The sequence below is a fragment of the Sinocyclocheilus grahami genome, unplaced genomic scaffold (genome assembly GCF_001515645.1).
Source record: "Sinocyclocheilus grahami isolate Dianchi unplaced genomic scaffold, SAMN03320097.WGS_v1.1 scaffold219.1, whole genome shotgun sequence".
Taxonomy (NCBI): Eukaryota; Metazoa; Chordata; class Actinopteri; order Cypriniformes; family Cyprinidae; genus Sinocyclocheilus; species Sinocyclocheilus grahami.
In genome coordinates, this window is record NW_015505398.1 from 1,266,373 (window position 1) to 1,281,177 (window position 14,805).

General features: G+C 38.7%; 1 long non-coding RNA gene across 1 annotated transcript in view; it reads left to right on the plus strand.

Moving 5' to 3' along the window:
• The first annotated feature begins 9,844 nt into the window (after positions 1-9,844).
• The window catches only part of LOC107596452 (uncharacterized), an 11,186-nt gene continuing 6,225 nt past the window's right edge, over positions 9,845-14,805 (plus strand). The window contains exons 1-2 of the long non-coding RNA XR_001610371.1: positions 9,845-9,856; positions 12,364-12,367. This is a non-coding gene — a long non-coding RNA (uncharacterized lncRNA). The remainder of the gene's footprint in view (positions 9,857-12,363; positions 12,368-14,805) is intronic.

Here is a 14,805-nt window from a genome sequence, read left to right on the forward strand (position 1 = left end):
CTCCTCAAGGTATGTGTATTCTTCTAAATGTAATGTAGGTGTGGAGAGCATGTTTTTCAGCTTCTATCATGTTAAACAACTTCATACAGAGCAGCTGATTGTCTTCCTAAAATAATATTCATCCACGGTATCACGTAAATCTAATTTGAGCAACTCAGAGAGTCACATGAGGCGTGTAAACACGTCGCAACAAAATGAAAAGAGTTCAGCATACAAACAGAGCATTGAACTTGCATTCCAAAGTTTGACCCCTAAAGGGATGATTTACTGGCACATATGCGACTGCTTTTTGGTGAAGAGCTTTGTACCGGTTCCTAAGATTAACCCTTTCAATGGAAATATTACAGAAAAATTAGGTTCGGTTGGACTCATTTAATAAGGTTATCATTACAGGAAGAAATGGAATGTGTGTCAGAATCTCCTGAACTTATTTAGCCTAGAGACCTGTGATGAATAGAGGTTTGGTAATGAGTGAGGATGTCTAGATGAGAGGGTTAAAACGACAGATGACTGCACTCTCACAGACACAATAGTGCTTTATGACTGACGTCCATCATCTTCAATACCAGAATGACCTGGAACTGCCCTCATTACCGTAGCAAAGACTCAAATTAGTGTTGATGACAGTCTGCCATGGGGCCCGTGGGCAAGGCGGATTAATGAAATCGACCTTTCACCTTTAGAACACCAGCTTCCCCCCAAAGGCAATATTTTAAAAAGGACATGTTGACTTTAGAGTTCTTGGAAAGAGTTTTAGGAAATTCATAAGTCTGAAATGAACTTGTTGGCCTCCTGTCGATAGGTCTTGTTTATGTTGTTTTAAAGGAGATGTAAAAGTCATTCCAGTGGAATGAAGGTGATAATGACTGGTGGACAAGACCTAGCTTGGATCTTGGGAGGGAAACTGAGGGAAGATGACTGGGTGAGGTCCAGAAGGTACCAAAGGCAGAGTAGTACATGCAAGCTTTCCCTATAGCTACCAGTGAAAATTCAGTCATCATTTACTCACCCTCATGTCTTTCCAAACCATTAAGACTTTTGTTCTTCTTCAGAACATAAATTTAAATATTTTAATCAAAGCTGAGAGATTTCTGTCTCTCCACTGAAGAATAAATTCCACCAAAACTTTGACGCTTTGGTTGACATTATAAGCAATCAATGTGAATCAAATGGTTTAATCCAAGTCTTTTGAAGAGACACAATCACTTTATATGATGAATAGATTTAATTTAGGCTTTTATCCATATATACGTAAATAAATGACAACGAATAGCGATAGTGTGTCCTATACATTGAGAAGTTTTAGAGTATGAGTCTGACTCCCACCAGTGAGGTCATAATACTAAGAGACCACACAACGACTGACTCATCAAAGGAGCAGATTCTCAGAAACTCTTTTGCTAAAGCCCAACCATCTTCTTTTATATTGTTGCAATGCCTATGAATTTGAAATTTGAGAAGTTTAATGGGGACAACTCATGTAAACACGCTACAATATTCCTTTCTCCATCATAGATTTGTGTACAAACATTATTCCTCTTCCTAATCGTCTGTGGACATGTGCTTATGGGCTAAGAGGCGTATTTTAATAGCAACCCAGAGTGGACACTGGTCAATTATAAACAATACACTCCCATGAAGAACTGATTCAGAAGAGTAATATGATGAAATACATCTTCCTTTGACTACATGTGCATCTCTAATCATTGTGAATAAACAGGATCAAAAGAGATACAGACAGTAGGTAATGCATAATAATTACAGTACAATTACACTCTAAAAAATGGCACTGGGTCAAAACAACCCAATAGCTGGGTTTGTCCCTTTTTAACCCAGCATTTTTTAGAGTGAACCTGAACTCAACAGTTTAGCATATTAAAGCTTAATTTATTGTCAAGGTCAAAGGTCAAGAGGTCTATAGTAAAAGGCAATAATGATGTTCATTTTGATGGTTTTGACTGCTATAGCCTTCAGGTAAGAACATAAACTTGTGTCTCTCATGACAATGTGATAAAAAAAACAAAAACAATATGACTTTAACATTAATAATACCTTAAATTCTAAATATAGGCTATATGTTTTTACAGTTAAAGTCACATGAAATAAACCTTAAATGGGTCTGCATCCATTAGGTTTCTGGCAGACGAACCACAAAGTGCTAAATCTGAACTTAACTGGAGTCTTAAATTTGTTTATGGGTCATGCCGAAGCACCTCAAGTTTATGTGAACAGTAAACTGTTCTCCTCTTAAAGATTAGATTAGATTAGAACAGCTGTTTCCTGGATGTGGGACCATTTTAAAACAGTTTTAGAAAAATGTTCATCCATAACCAAGAATACTAACACTACCAAAAAAAAAAAAAAGTACATCAAGCCACCAACAATGCAAAAAATGATGTCACAGATATGCAATCACCAGTACTGAAAAGCTATTATAATAGTTTAAAATATTATAAAAGCATTCAAATGCAATCAATAGTGAGTTTGCACACTCTAAAAAATGCTGGGTTAAATATGGACAACCCCAGCGATCGGGTTGTTTTCAACCAACAGTTGGGTTAAATTTTTAACCCAACCTTCTGGGCAGTAAGCCAACCGCTGGGTCAAAACAACCCAATCGCTGGGTTTGCCCATATTTTACCCAGCGCTGGGTTGTATTTAACCCAGCATTTTTTTAGAGTACAGAGAAACAAATAATAAAAATGTGCAACAAATTATAAAAATTGCAAAGTGTCTGTGACTGAAATAAAAGTTGGCTTTGTATAATTCAGTTGCAACAAATAAAGCATATGGGTCAATAACAAACGAGGACATCTGAGATTACAAAAATGAAAAACATTTGAAATATATAGTTTTCAAAGGGTCACATGTTTTCCTGTCACATGACAAAAATGGCTTCCTGTGTGTTGGTGCTTTTTAACTGAATTTAAAAGGTGAGCATCAAATAATAATAATAATCATTTTAATTTAGAGATGAAAACATGTTGGTCACAGAAGAGGTGAATTTTTACTGTATTTTTTAATCATTACGTCATAGCCTTAACTAAAAAGAGAACTTGAGTCAACTCCAGGTTGTTTTATTTGTTCTTTTCCATCTTCCCTTCAGCAATTCAATAAAAATCATCAACGTGTTTCCACACACAGCAGAGGAGATGCATGATCCACATACCTCTTTGACATTTTAGGTCTTCGTCAGGTGTCACAAAATAACTTCTTGAGATCTGAAACTGGACTCATCTGATAAAGTAAAGACCACGAGATGTGTGATCCCAATGGTTTTTATCATCAAAAAAGTCGGGAAACCTAACTGCATCCATGTTTCACAAGTGTTTCCTCTGCTGGGACTTTTTCTGAAGTTTTCTCACACGCAGAGCCCAAAGAGGATAACCTGAATTAATCCTACATAATCCTGAATAAAAATGAATCATTGAAAATAAATATAGGCTACTTCACATCCTCTCCTCTTATTTGCATTATTTAAAGTCCTCCTCACTTTTTCAAGCCGGTGCTGTTTCTTAGGGCAAACTGATTCACTTTCAGTTTCATATCAGTGTCCAGCGTCCGATCTCACAAGGAGAAGGTCTGGTTAAAGCCTTCAGATCTTCTGTCGCCAGGTGGGTTTCTGTGCACTTTACCTGAGCCTCTCAGTCACAAACAACATCCGTGAGAGAAAATAACGGTTCTTCGGTCAGGACACTTGGTCCTCCTGTAGATTTCACATTCAGTTTCAGATTCACATCATCTGAGAAGAGATATAATATTGCGTTTGTCCTCATTTGATCGTTGCACAAACGTTATGCGTCAGTATACATTCACAAACTCAACAGCATAGGCTATTTTCTTGATGATGATCATAATAATAGTAAGAACATTTCTATAGGCTACCCTATCTTAGCATAATATACTATCGTTAAGATAAATCACGCTCATTTAAATGCTGTCTTTTTTCAGTAAAATCAAAGTGACAGAGCAGTGATCAATTATTGAATATTTCCAACCACTTTGAATTGAATTACTCAAATTAATACATCAAGTTTAAACTCTGATTAGAAATGACTGAAGTTATTGTGGCAAATTAAAACGATCGGGGGAAAAAGATGTAGTTTACATCATAATTAAATAGTTTTACAGTAGCCTAATTCGTTATAGGCTGAGCATCCTCTGTGAGAGTAAAACTTATTTCCGATCACAAACAAAACATAGCTATATAAACGCAGCACGCATAATTAAGTAGTAGTGAGTTACCTGTCAAAAAGCAGCGTCTGTGGTGATGCAGCGTGTGCAAATAAACTAAGCCTGAGTTTGTACTGATGTGAATGAGAGCCGCAGCATTGCGTGCAGTCGCGTTCACCTGAAGCTCAGCCCAATGTGTGCCTACATTCCGATGGAAAACTAGTAAACACGCCCCTCTTAAACGGAATGTTGCCCAATCCAGATTGTAAATGCTCCAGTAGCTGTAGTTCGTGCATGTACTAAATCGTCCCTGTATTGTGAGCCTTAAGTTACAGAAAGTTTAAATAAGCTGAAAGATGTGCATGCCATCAGAATATGAATTAGAAAACAACTTCCAGAGGGATTAACGTTTTTAATGGATTTTCTATAGGTCATTTTCAAGGCTCAGTCTGTTGAGACTCGTCTTGTGGAAGTCAGATTGTCTTTTTTGGCAATGCTGACACAGCTTGGCTTTTAGAACAGAATATGTTAAGGTGTTATTGTGCTCTATATGTGATATAAAACTCTATAAGTGAAGCAACAAGATATTTTATCAATATACTGTCTGTTAGTGATGGAAGTAAAGTGCTCTACTGCTCTATTGTCATTGGATTGGATTCCGTTATTAAAGTTTTCAGGCATCAGATCATTCTTGTGAAATATTCATTGACCTGTGACTGTTTTCTAGTCAATGAAGATGTTTAGAAATATGACAACAATGACAAGTTACAGCTCAACAAGTGGCTGCAGTTATATTGAGCTCTCCTGCAGACCCCAACCATGACCATGGAAACAGTCCCTAAAATAACTGCTATCAACTGCAATGGATCATCACATACAAACCACAGACCCAGGCGTTGTTATGTCTCTTGTCTCTAGGTCCTTTGATTAAAAAAAAAAGAAAGCAATGCTCACTTTACCAGAGCATGATGATTGTTTAAGTGCCCCAGAGCCTCAAATGGCAAGTTTCAGCTTGCAGAGAAATGTCTTTAGCAAGTGTACCACATCTTTATGCTCCTCGATGAACATAGCCAACCTCTGATTCACAACCATTTAAAGGGATAGTCCACCTAAAAAATATATTTTTGTCATAATTTCCTCATTTTGAAGTTGTTCCAATCCTGTATGAATTTCTGTTGAATTTAAAAGAAGATATTTTGAAAAATGTTAGCAACCAGCAACTGTTTGGTTAAAAACATTCTTCAAAATATCTTCTTTGTGTTCAACAGAAGGCAGGTTTGGAACAACTTCAGGGTGAGGAAATTATACATTTTTGGGTCAACTATCCCTCTAATCTCTACATAGGTACAAAGATCCCAGTCAGCATTTTTAAATAGATAACTATTAATTGCATTCAAGCATGCAGATTTGAATAGTCAAAGATAGTCTTTCATTGATATGACGTAAATTTGTGTGGTTGCTTAACATGTTTCTTGAAAACTGAATGTGTAGCAATTTTGACAAGCAGTCCCAGTGGTGTCTTTAATGATAGCAGATGCTGCAGTGAACAGACCACAACACATCTTCTGGTTTGTTGGTCTTCACTTGTGTGTATATACTTTCATATTTTATTTCATTAATTTTATTTCTCCAGGTTATATAACTCCATCAACAACCACCTGATTGGTCAGTCAGATAGACTAAAATAGTCTTTAGTAACCATAATACAAGGGAATAAAAAAACCTGGGAATGACAATGTTCCAGAGTTCCATGCCTGTGTGACTAACAGGCAGATAATCCACATGTCTATGACTGTAATCCCTGTAAACCTGACACTTGACAGCTGTACTCAACTTGTGATTTTGCCAACAGAATCCTCCATACATTGCACCAACATCTCTTTCTCACGTTTTGACGCAAATAAAAGTATATGAGTGGGGTCATAATAGTCTTTCTGCATGTTAATTAAGACATTTCACCAGTACTTGGCAAAAGTGAGTCACTGAATCATTTAACCAATTAGTTTCAAATTTGTTTATACAATTTGTTTTGTGCCGGCATTTAGCCTTGTGGTTAGTGTGCCGACATATAGCGCAACTGTGCTTGCAGCGACCTAAGTTCGATTCCCGTCTAGGTCCTTTGCCGATCCTGCACATTTGTTGATCCACCTGTCTGCTCTCTACTGTCCTATCAAATAAAGCCAAAAAAGCCCATAAATTATATATATATATATATATATATATATATACACACATATACAGTGGTGTGAAAAACTGTTGGCCCCCTTTCTGATTTCTTATTTTTTTTGCATGTGTCACACTTTAATGTTTCAGATCATCAAACAAATTTAAATATTAGTAAAAGATAATGCAAGTAAATACAAAATGCATTTTTTACCTTAATAAAAGAAATCATCATTTAAAAACTGCATTTTGTATTTACTTGCATTATCTTTGTGTAATATTAAAATTTGTTTGATGATCTGAATCTTTTAAGTGTGACAAATATGCAAAAAATTTAAAAAACAGGAAGGGGGCCAACATTTTTTCACACCACTGTATATATAAACACTGATTCATTCAGGAACAAAACAAGTGACTATGGCTTCAAACTTCCCTATAATACATAGTAGGTAAAATCAGTATGTGAAAGAAGTAGTATGCCCGAATTCAGTATTCAAAAAAACAGTGGACAAAAATTATCTGGAATAACTGCCTTAAAACCACTCACAACTGAGCTCATTCACAGGGAAGTCGTGGCCCAATGGTTAGAGAGTCGGACTCGTAACCCAAAGGTACCGGCAGGGATTGTAGGTGGGGGGAGTGAATGTACAGCGCTCTCTCCCACCTTCAATACCACGACTGAGGTGCCCTTGAGCAAGGCACCCCCAACTGCTCCCCGGTCGCTGCAGCAAAAACAAATGGCTGCCCACTGCTCCGGGTGTGTGTTCACTGCTGCAATGCTGTGTGTGTGTGCACTTTGGATGGGATAAATGCAGAGCACTAATTCTGAGTATGGGTCACCACATTTCACTTGGGGGGGTGTGAAAAGACATCTAAACACATAAATCACTCCATATACAAGCATTGCATGCAAATATATACATGATTGCTGTGTATGATTATACAAACAGCAGCTAGTTTACACATTCTCTCTTGATGAAGATATATCTCTACACAACTCTTCTGCACTCAGCAAGTGCAAAGTTTAATAGTTACCCTGGCAACCTGACTAGCCTTCAACTTCAACTTCATGCTGTTTATTAGTGGCAGTAGTGATGTATCCCACAGTGCAAATGAATCCATTCCCTGTGTGCAGTTACTAGTTACTAGGTATGCGAGAGTGGAATGACTGCATGGTGAGGGCTGTTTTGGGATAGGCCTTGTGAGCCAGATAGCGCAAATGTTTGAGAGTTTCAGTAATGATTACAGGTCTCTGGAGGAGGGACTCCCTCCTGTACACTTCACTTATGACGGCTGCTCTAAATGGTTAATGCCAGATGTGGTGGATGTTTGACCGGTAACAGCTACTAATATTATATATAGGCAGGTGTTCTCTCTATTATTCCCTCTCAGAATACATTATATTTAAGCTTTACAAACAAGGTACTGCAAGAAGGCATGCTTCATTCCTAGTAGAGAGGAACAGAAAACCACTAATCATGTGTTGACAGATCGTTACATGACATCTTTTAGTTCAGACAGCACTTACCCCAAACAAAGTTCTGACTTAAATTGAGTTTAATAGGAAAATTAACAAGCATGTCAACTATTTTGACCCGGGAGGTATTTCGTACGAGGCTCTGCTCATCAAGATGTAAATAGCTGAGTGATTTGGAATGAAATCTCAGAGGATTATCAACTAAAGGTTAAAATATAGAACAGCTGCTTAGTAGCTGGAATAATCTCACAGTGTGAAAGCCCAGAGGGCAGCAGATGTGTGAGTCCCCCCCCCATCTCAACCAGAAAACACAGAACACCATGACAGAAAAATAGCATAAGAAGGCAAGAATAAACCAAGATTTAAAAAAAATGAATAAATGACTATCAAATGTCATTAAAAAAAACAACACTGAAAGGGAATTTCCCTTGTAGTCATAAAACACCTAATGAGAACCCCTGCAATAATCAGTTACATTATCTATGATTCCATCACCCTGCTTTAATGCTTTAATTAAGTATCACATCAGAAACGAGTGTTGGAGATGGCAAATTTTGAAAAAAAAAAAAAAACTTAATTCGCTAAAAAGTTTGTACGCTCGCTTGAGGTGGTTTTTGACTTGTGCAAAAAAGGATTCATGCGAATAATGGGAGATGGAAACACATTTTCCGAATAAATTCCTCCATGCGCATAAAAAAAAGTAATGTGCGCTATGGGAGGGCATAACCTGACTAACCAGCGGATGGATCTTTTTGCACAGCATCTGAAATGTTGTTATGGTCATGCTGAAATGCCCCAGCAAACCCCCATCTCAACCAGAAATGTGCACAAACACCATGACAGAAAAAGAGTGTGGGAGGCAAGAATAAAATAAGATTTAAAACAATTCTAAACAAATTACTACCAAATGTCATTCACAAAAACAACCTTGAAAGGGAATTTCCCTTGTAGTCATAAAACACCTAATGAGAACCCCTGCAATAATCAGTTACATTATCTATGATTCCATCACCCTGCTTTAATGCTTTAATTAAGTATCACATCAGAAACGAGTGTTGGAGATGGCAAATTTTGAAAAAAAAAAAAAAACTTAATTCGCTAAAAAGTTTGTACGCTCGCTTGAGGTGGTTTTTGACTTGTGCAAAAAAGGATTCATGCGAATAATGGGAGATGGAAACACATTTTCCGAATAAATTCCTCCATGCGCATAAAAAAAAGTAATGTGCGCTATGGGAGGGCATAACCTGACTAACCAGCGGATGGATCTTTTTGCACAGCATCTGAAATGTTGTTATGGTCATGCTGAAATGCCCCAGCAAAGTCTGTTATCAAAGTATTTTTGTATAATTGCCTCCCAGAAATGTCTTACACAACTGCATTCCCAAACAGCAGGCATCCACCTTCGAAAGCAATGACTGCATTTATTGTGTTTCTTCTGCTCACTCTGAGGTGCAAGTAATTTATAAAATATGAAAATGATTATATTCTGTGGCTTCTCCCACTTTTCTTAGTGATATTTAGTGCCAGTTTATCAGGAAGGGATTCGTCAGATGGAAATGGTGCTTATTTGCATTATGCGACATTCCAATTTTGCGTACAAGTTAAATTCGCAACTTTGGATGGAAACACAGCTTGTTTAACAAACAGTCAGCTTAAGGTAGCCACAATTATTATGCATTTATATCTCAAAATAATTAATTTTGTAATTATTATTATTATTTAAGTGTGTGGTGGGATAAATTAAACGTCATCTGCCATATCGTCACAGTCGTGTTGCATCATGGTATATTCGCTCCCTCAGTTAAAATCTAGGGGTTGAGTGTCTGTCCATATAAACGTCCCTTGTCCACCGGACGAAGTAAAATGCACTTCAGTGGAGGTGGAGAAGGGAAGTTTGTGAGTGTATGTCTAAAGTGAAGTTGAACGCACCCCTGGTCCTGCAGTGAAACCTTCCACCTCCTCCCCAGCTCCACCTGTCTAGATCTGCTATGGGTAATTTCACGTATGCTATTTGTGCAGCAGCACCATGGCTACAGGCTCAGAGTAGCATGGCTGTGCAAACTATATCCCGAGAGTTGTCATGATAAACTATGGAGTCCCCTCCCTGATTCTATCATATCAGGCATCTTTTTGCAGAGATTTACTGATAACACTCTAGGACAAATAAACACAAGTTCAGCCATTCCACCATTTGCTTAATTGGGTCCTTGGGAAACACAGAGATTTTACATACAGGAAAGGAAGGGGACCTGAGGAGATTGAGGTGAATAAACTTATCCTAAGTATCTTCATAAAACACAATGTGTTTAAAAACACAGCTGTGCTCTGACTCAACACAAGGTCATGTCCATGATTACACAGTGTCAGTGTTTGTGTCTGTAGACACCTTTGTGCGAGACAATCCTCTGTTAGCATGCCGGTCAGTTCAGTTGGCTGTAAATCTGCCTGTTTTGTCATAACATACAAGACCTGTAAGAATGCTTACATTAGCCAGCATGGAATTAAGTGGATTTCCACAATTTGACAAACCAAAAAAAGTAAAATTCTTTTGGTTTGTCAAATTGAATAATGTCATCAATAAAATCAAAATATGAATATCTGATGCGATTTCAATTTTTCCTTTCTCTTTGGAGTGTTGAAAGCTCTTGGTGCATAAAGAAGATCTGTAAAGTTGCAAAGACTAAAGTCTCAAATGCAAAGAGATATTCTTTATAAAAGTTAAGAGTCAACCACGCCTACCTAAAACGGCTCGTTCTAACACGCCCCCACATGTCTACGTCACGATGTGGGAAGATGTGCATAACGCCGCCCAAATGTTCATGCAAAGAAAGAAGGCGTAACTTTTATTCTCGCTGTAGTATTGTTGCTGCCGCCATGTCGTGAAGACGCTGAGTGTTTTGTTGTGAAAGCAAAACTACTTTGTTTGGCCTTCCAAAAGAGGACGATATCTGCTTCGTCATGCCTGGAGCTGATCCGTGCTGGTCGCTGAAGAAATACAACAACTTCACGCTGTGGATCGCCGGATCAGCTTTCACTGTGGACGAAGCGGAGTCCAGCCCTAACGCACTGATAGCTGGCCAATCAGAGCACACCTCACTTTTCAGACCGATGAGCTTTGTAAAAATTGACGCGTTTCAGAAAGCCGGGGCATAGAGGAGCAACAATAATGTACAGTATGGGGAATTTTTTTTTTAACCTTAAACCGCATAAACACATTTCATTACACCAAATACACAAAATAATGTTCTTTTTAGCAGCATCATATGACCCCTTTAAGAGACATTAACTAGATTAATTATCATAGGAAAGAAATCTTTCAGTTTATTTCCCAGAAATGTCAGTTCCTAAATGAAGTATTTATCATCAAAAGTGTATACACATTTGCAAGCACTTCCAGTGCATTATTTTTGTGGTTGTTAACTGATCCTGCATCAGTGTTGGCTATTTCTGTTACCACTAAAACAATACATTGGAATCCAAGAAGCAGCCAGACGACTATGTGCTAAATTTATGCCAGTGAGTGTTGCTGTTTGAAATAAATCCCTGGAGAAAGTTATTGATGGACTTGCTGTTGTTACTGTATGTTTATGTTGAGCTAACAGCCACAATCACACCACATTCAGAATGAAACAGAAGTCTGAAAAAGAGCAGTCATGTCCACACACAGGGTGTCTGAATGACCTGTGGAAAAAACCCTCGCCCCTTTGTTTATAATACTGGGTGGCAAATGAATGACAAAACCTGTAGTGTGTCCGGGAAGTAACCGTAAATCAGGTCTTGCTTACTTACCTCCCAGACTTCTAACAAGGACAAGACATTCATCAGGGGAAAAAAACAGATTTCAGGGGCCCTGCAAAAAGTTTAAAAGTAGTCTAGCCAGACTGAATAATTAGCCATGATCAAACTTGTGATGCAGAGAAGTCACTTCGAAGCTGACTAATGCCAACAATGAAACACAGAGCACATTGTCAGTCAGTCAGAAATAAACAATTTGTAAGAGATTCGTTCCACATAGGGTTTCTGATAACCTCATCATGTTTATTTTGTTATAATGACCAGCTGACTGCAAATTAACCTGCATATCTATTTACCTAATAAACGAATATGGGGAAATGCAAAATTGATTTTGAGTTGAAATTATTTTATAATCTTACCTGTGTATTATTTACTAAGTTTCTACTAAGAAAAAATAGTCCATTACAATGTACAAAACTGTCAGCCTAGCAACAAGCTAAAAACTGCAACAATAATACAGTAATATTAGTAGTGAAGATCTCTAAGGTAATTTACAGTAGTTGATAAATGAGTTGAAAGATTGCATCAGTTGGTTTTGTATGAAACAAGAGAGAGTCCACTGAGAGATATAGGACACATGAAAGTAGTGCTGGTTTCAGTTTCCTGGATCAGCAAACTGACATACAGCTTTGTTATTAATGACAATAGAGATACCACAAAGTCGTATATAAACGGTTTAATCCATATAAACAATATTCACATCACACCATACCATACACAACTTGATAATAATTACTCAATGTTTAATAAATCAGAAAAGTAATGAGGAATTTGTGGCAGCACAAATTTATCAGGAATTATCAGAGATGACTAAGTCAAAAGAAACATGTGGCTCTTGAGGATGAAGGGGCTGTCCAAGTGCAGAGAGCTGAGAGCTAAGTGCAGAATGAGGCAAAGCAATTAGTGAGTATAAAGTAAACAAAAACTCTCAAAAGAGTTCAGCTAAATCCCTACAGCACACATCTCAAGGGGTTGAACTGATTTAACAAGACCAGTGAGGGTTGAGGTGTGAGTGGTTATCTACAAAATCAAAATATAAAAGTTAGTAAGAAAGAAAATTGCCTGGTTACTTTGAATGTGAGATTTAAAGCTGCTTAGATTTAATCTATCAGAAGATGAAACTGAAAGACTCTGAGCAGATGAGTGTATGGTCATCATCACATTCAGCTGCAGTCAGAGGTCACTGGTCTGCAGGACATCCTCCCTAAATAATAACAAAACTTGAAAATAACAAAATTAACCATTCACTAAGCTAAGAAGGGACATGCAAAGGGATGGTATCCACCATTCTGAGGGAAATTTTTTTTTCTTTTCTGAGGGCCCATTTGAAGTGACTTTAGATTAATCACATCACTTAGCAATGTAACTAAACATTTTCTTAATATCTTAATTCTCTCACTCCCTGCTTGAGATTAGAATGGTATTTTATCTAGCTACAATTAATAGGGGAAATATTTATAGATCCTACATTTTTAAGATCCTAATTAAAATGCTAAAAAAAAACACAATTAAAGACATACAGAATTAAACTGGCATTATATTTTTAGTTATATTTTAACAGAATACTAGATAGTAGGGTCTTCAAACATTGTTTTGGACAAAGGGAGACTTGGAAGACAAATATAATATGTCAATAATAAGAAAGAGTGAGGTGATTCAATTTTCTTCAGAATTCTTTTGATTGCCTCCCAGAAGTTTTTTGTTGTTTAAGCTGTGGTGTTAAGTAACCGAAATTCAATTTCTGTAAAATTTATTGTCGACCAGAATTTTCATGTTTCATGTCCAACACTGGAGTCTGACATTATACTTTTACATCCAGTTTTTTTTTTTTTTGCTTTTGACTGTATAAGTATCATAATCAGAATTAGCTTTATTCGCCAGGTGTGTGCAAACACACTAGGAAATTTTATTTTTTATTTTTTTTTTTTTTTACCAGGTGCATACAAACATACATACACATCTGACATGAGAACAGAAAAAAACATTTAAATAGTAAGACTTAACAAAAAATAATGTGTATAAAAAAAAAATTGTGTGTATGAATCTGGAACAGTAGATTTATGTACAGATTTGTGCATTTGTACTCTATATAGAACTGTATAAATAAGAGATATCCATATTGTGGCGAGGGGGGCATGGTTCAGCAAAGTCTGCAGCGGGAGAGAGTGACGGGAGACGAGCGGTGAGTAAGTAGGTCAAGTGCAAAATGCACTTGTGTCTGATTGCAGTAATTAGCCTGGAGAGACCGGATAAAAGGCAGACTGGAGAACGTGGTTGGGAGAGAGTGTTTGTTCAAGGGCAGGTTTGATCAAGAGTCACTTCCTTCATCCCAATACGAACTTTGTTACACTGGGAGAACGTGGTTGGGAGAGAGTGTTTGTTCAAGGGCAGGTTTGATCAAGAGTCACTTCCTTCATCCCAATACGAACTTTGTTACACTGGTGCCGAAACCCGGGAAGGAAGTGATAACGCCGCCGCCATCATGTCATCTCCGTCAAGTTCGCCGTTTACGGAGGTCATCCACTCGCTCGCGGGCCTCCACCAAGAGCACCATCAAGCGCTGCTGGACACGAGGGAGGATCAGGAGCGTCGATTCCGGGCCCTCGTTCAGATGCAGCAGGAGGACCGCGAGCTGTTCCGGAGCTGGATAGACCGGGAGGTTCGGGCTGGAGTAAGTCCATCTGCCCCGGCCCTGCCAGCCCAGCTGTACTTGAACAAACTGGGCCCTCAGGATGATCTGGAGACCTTCATCGACCTCTTTGAGAGGACCGCCGAGGCATGTGGGTGGCCCGGACGAACTGGCCAGTGCGCCTCATCCCGCTGCTGTCAGGGGAGGCCCAGATGGCTACGCAGCAGCTGCCAGTTCAGAACCTCCTATGACGACCTCAAGCGAGCCATCCTCCAGCGGGTCGGCCGGAACCCCGAACAACACCGTCAGCAGTTCCGATCATTGGAGCTGGGGGAACACGGCCGGATGGCTCAGCAGCTCCGGGACGCGTGCCGCAAATGCCTGTTGGTCAGGGGAAGCGACGTCGACCAGATAATCGGCCGCGTGGTGCTGGAGCAGTTCGTCGTGTGGTTACCGACGAACACTGCGCAGTGAGTCCAGTGTCACCGGCCGGCGTCGCTGGACCTGGCCATTCAACTGGCGGAGGACCAGATGATGGCATGCCGGGGGGGGGGGGAAACCCCGCCCT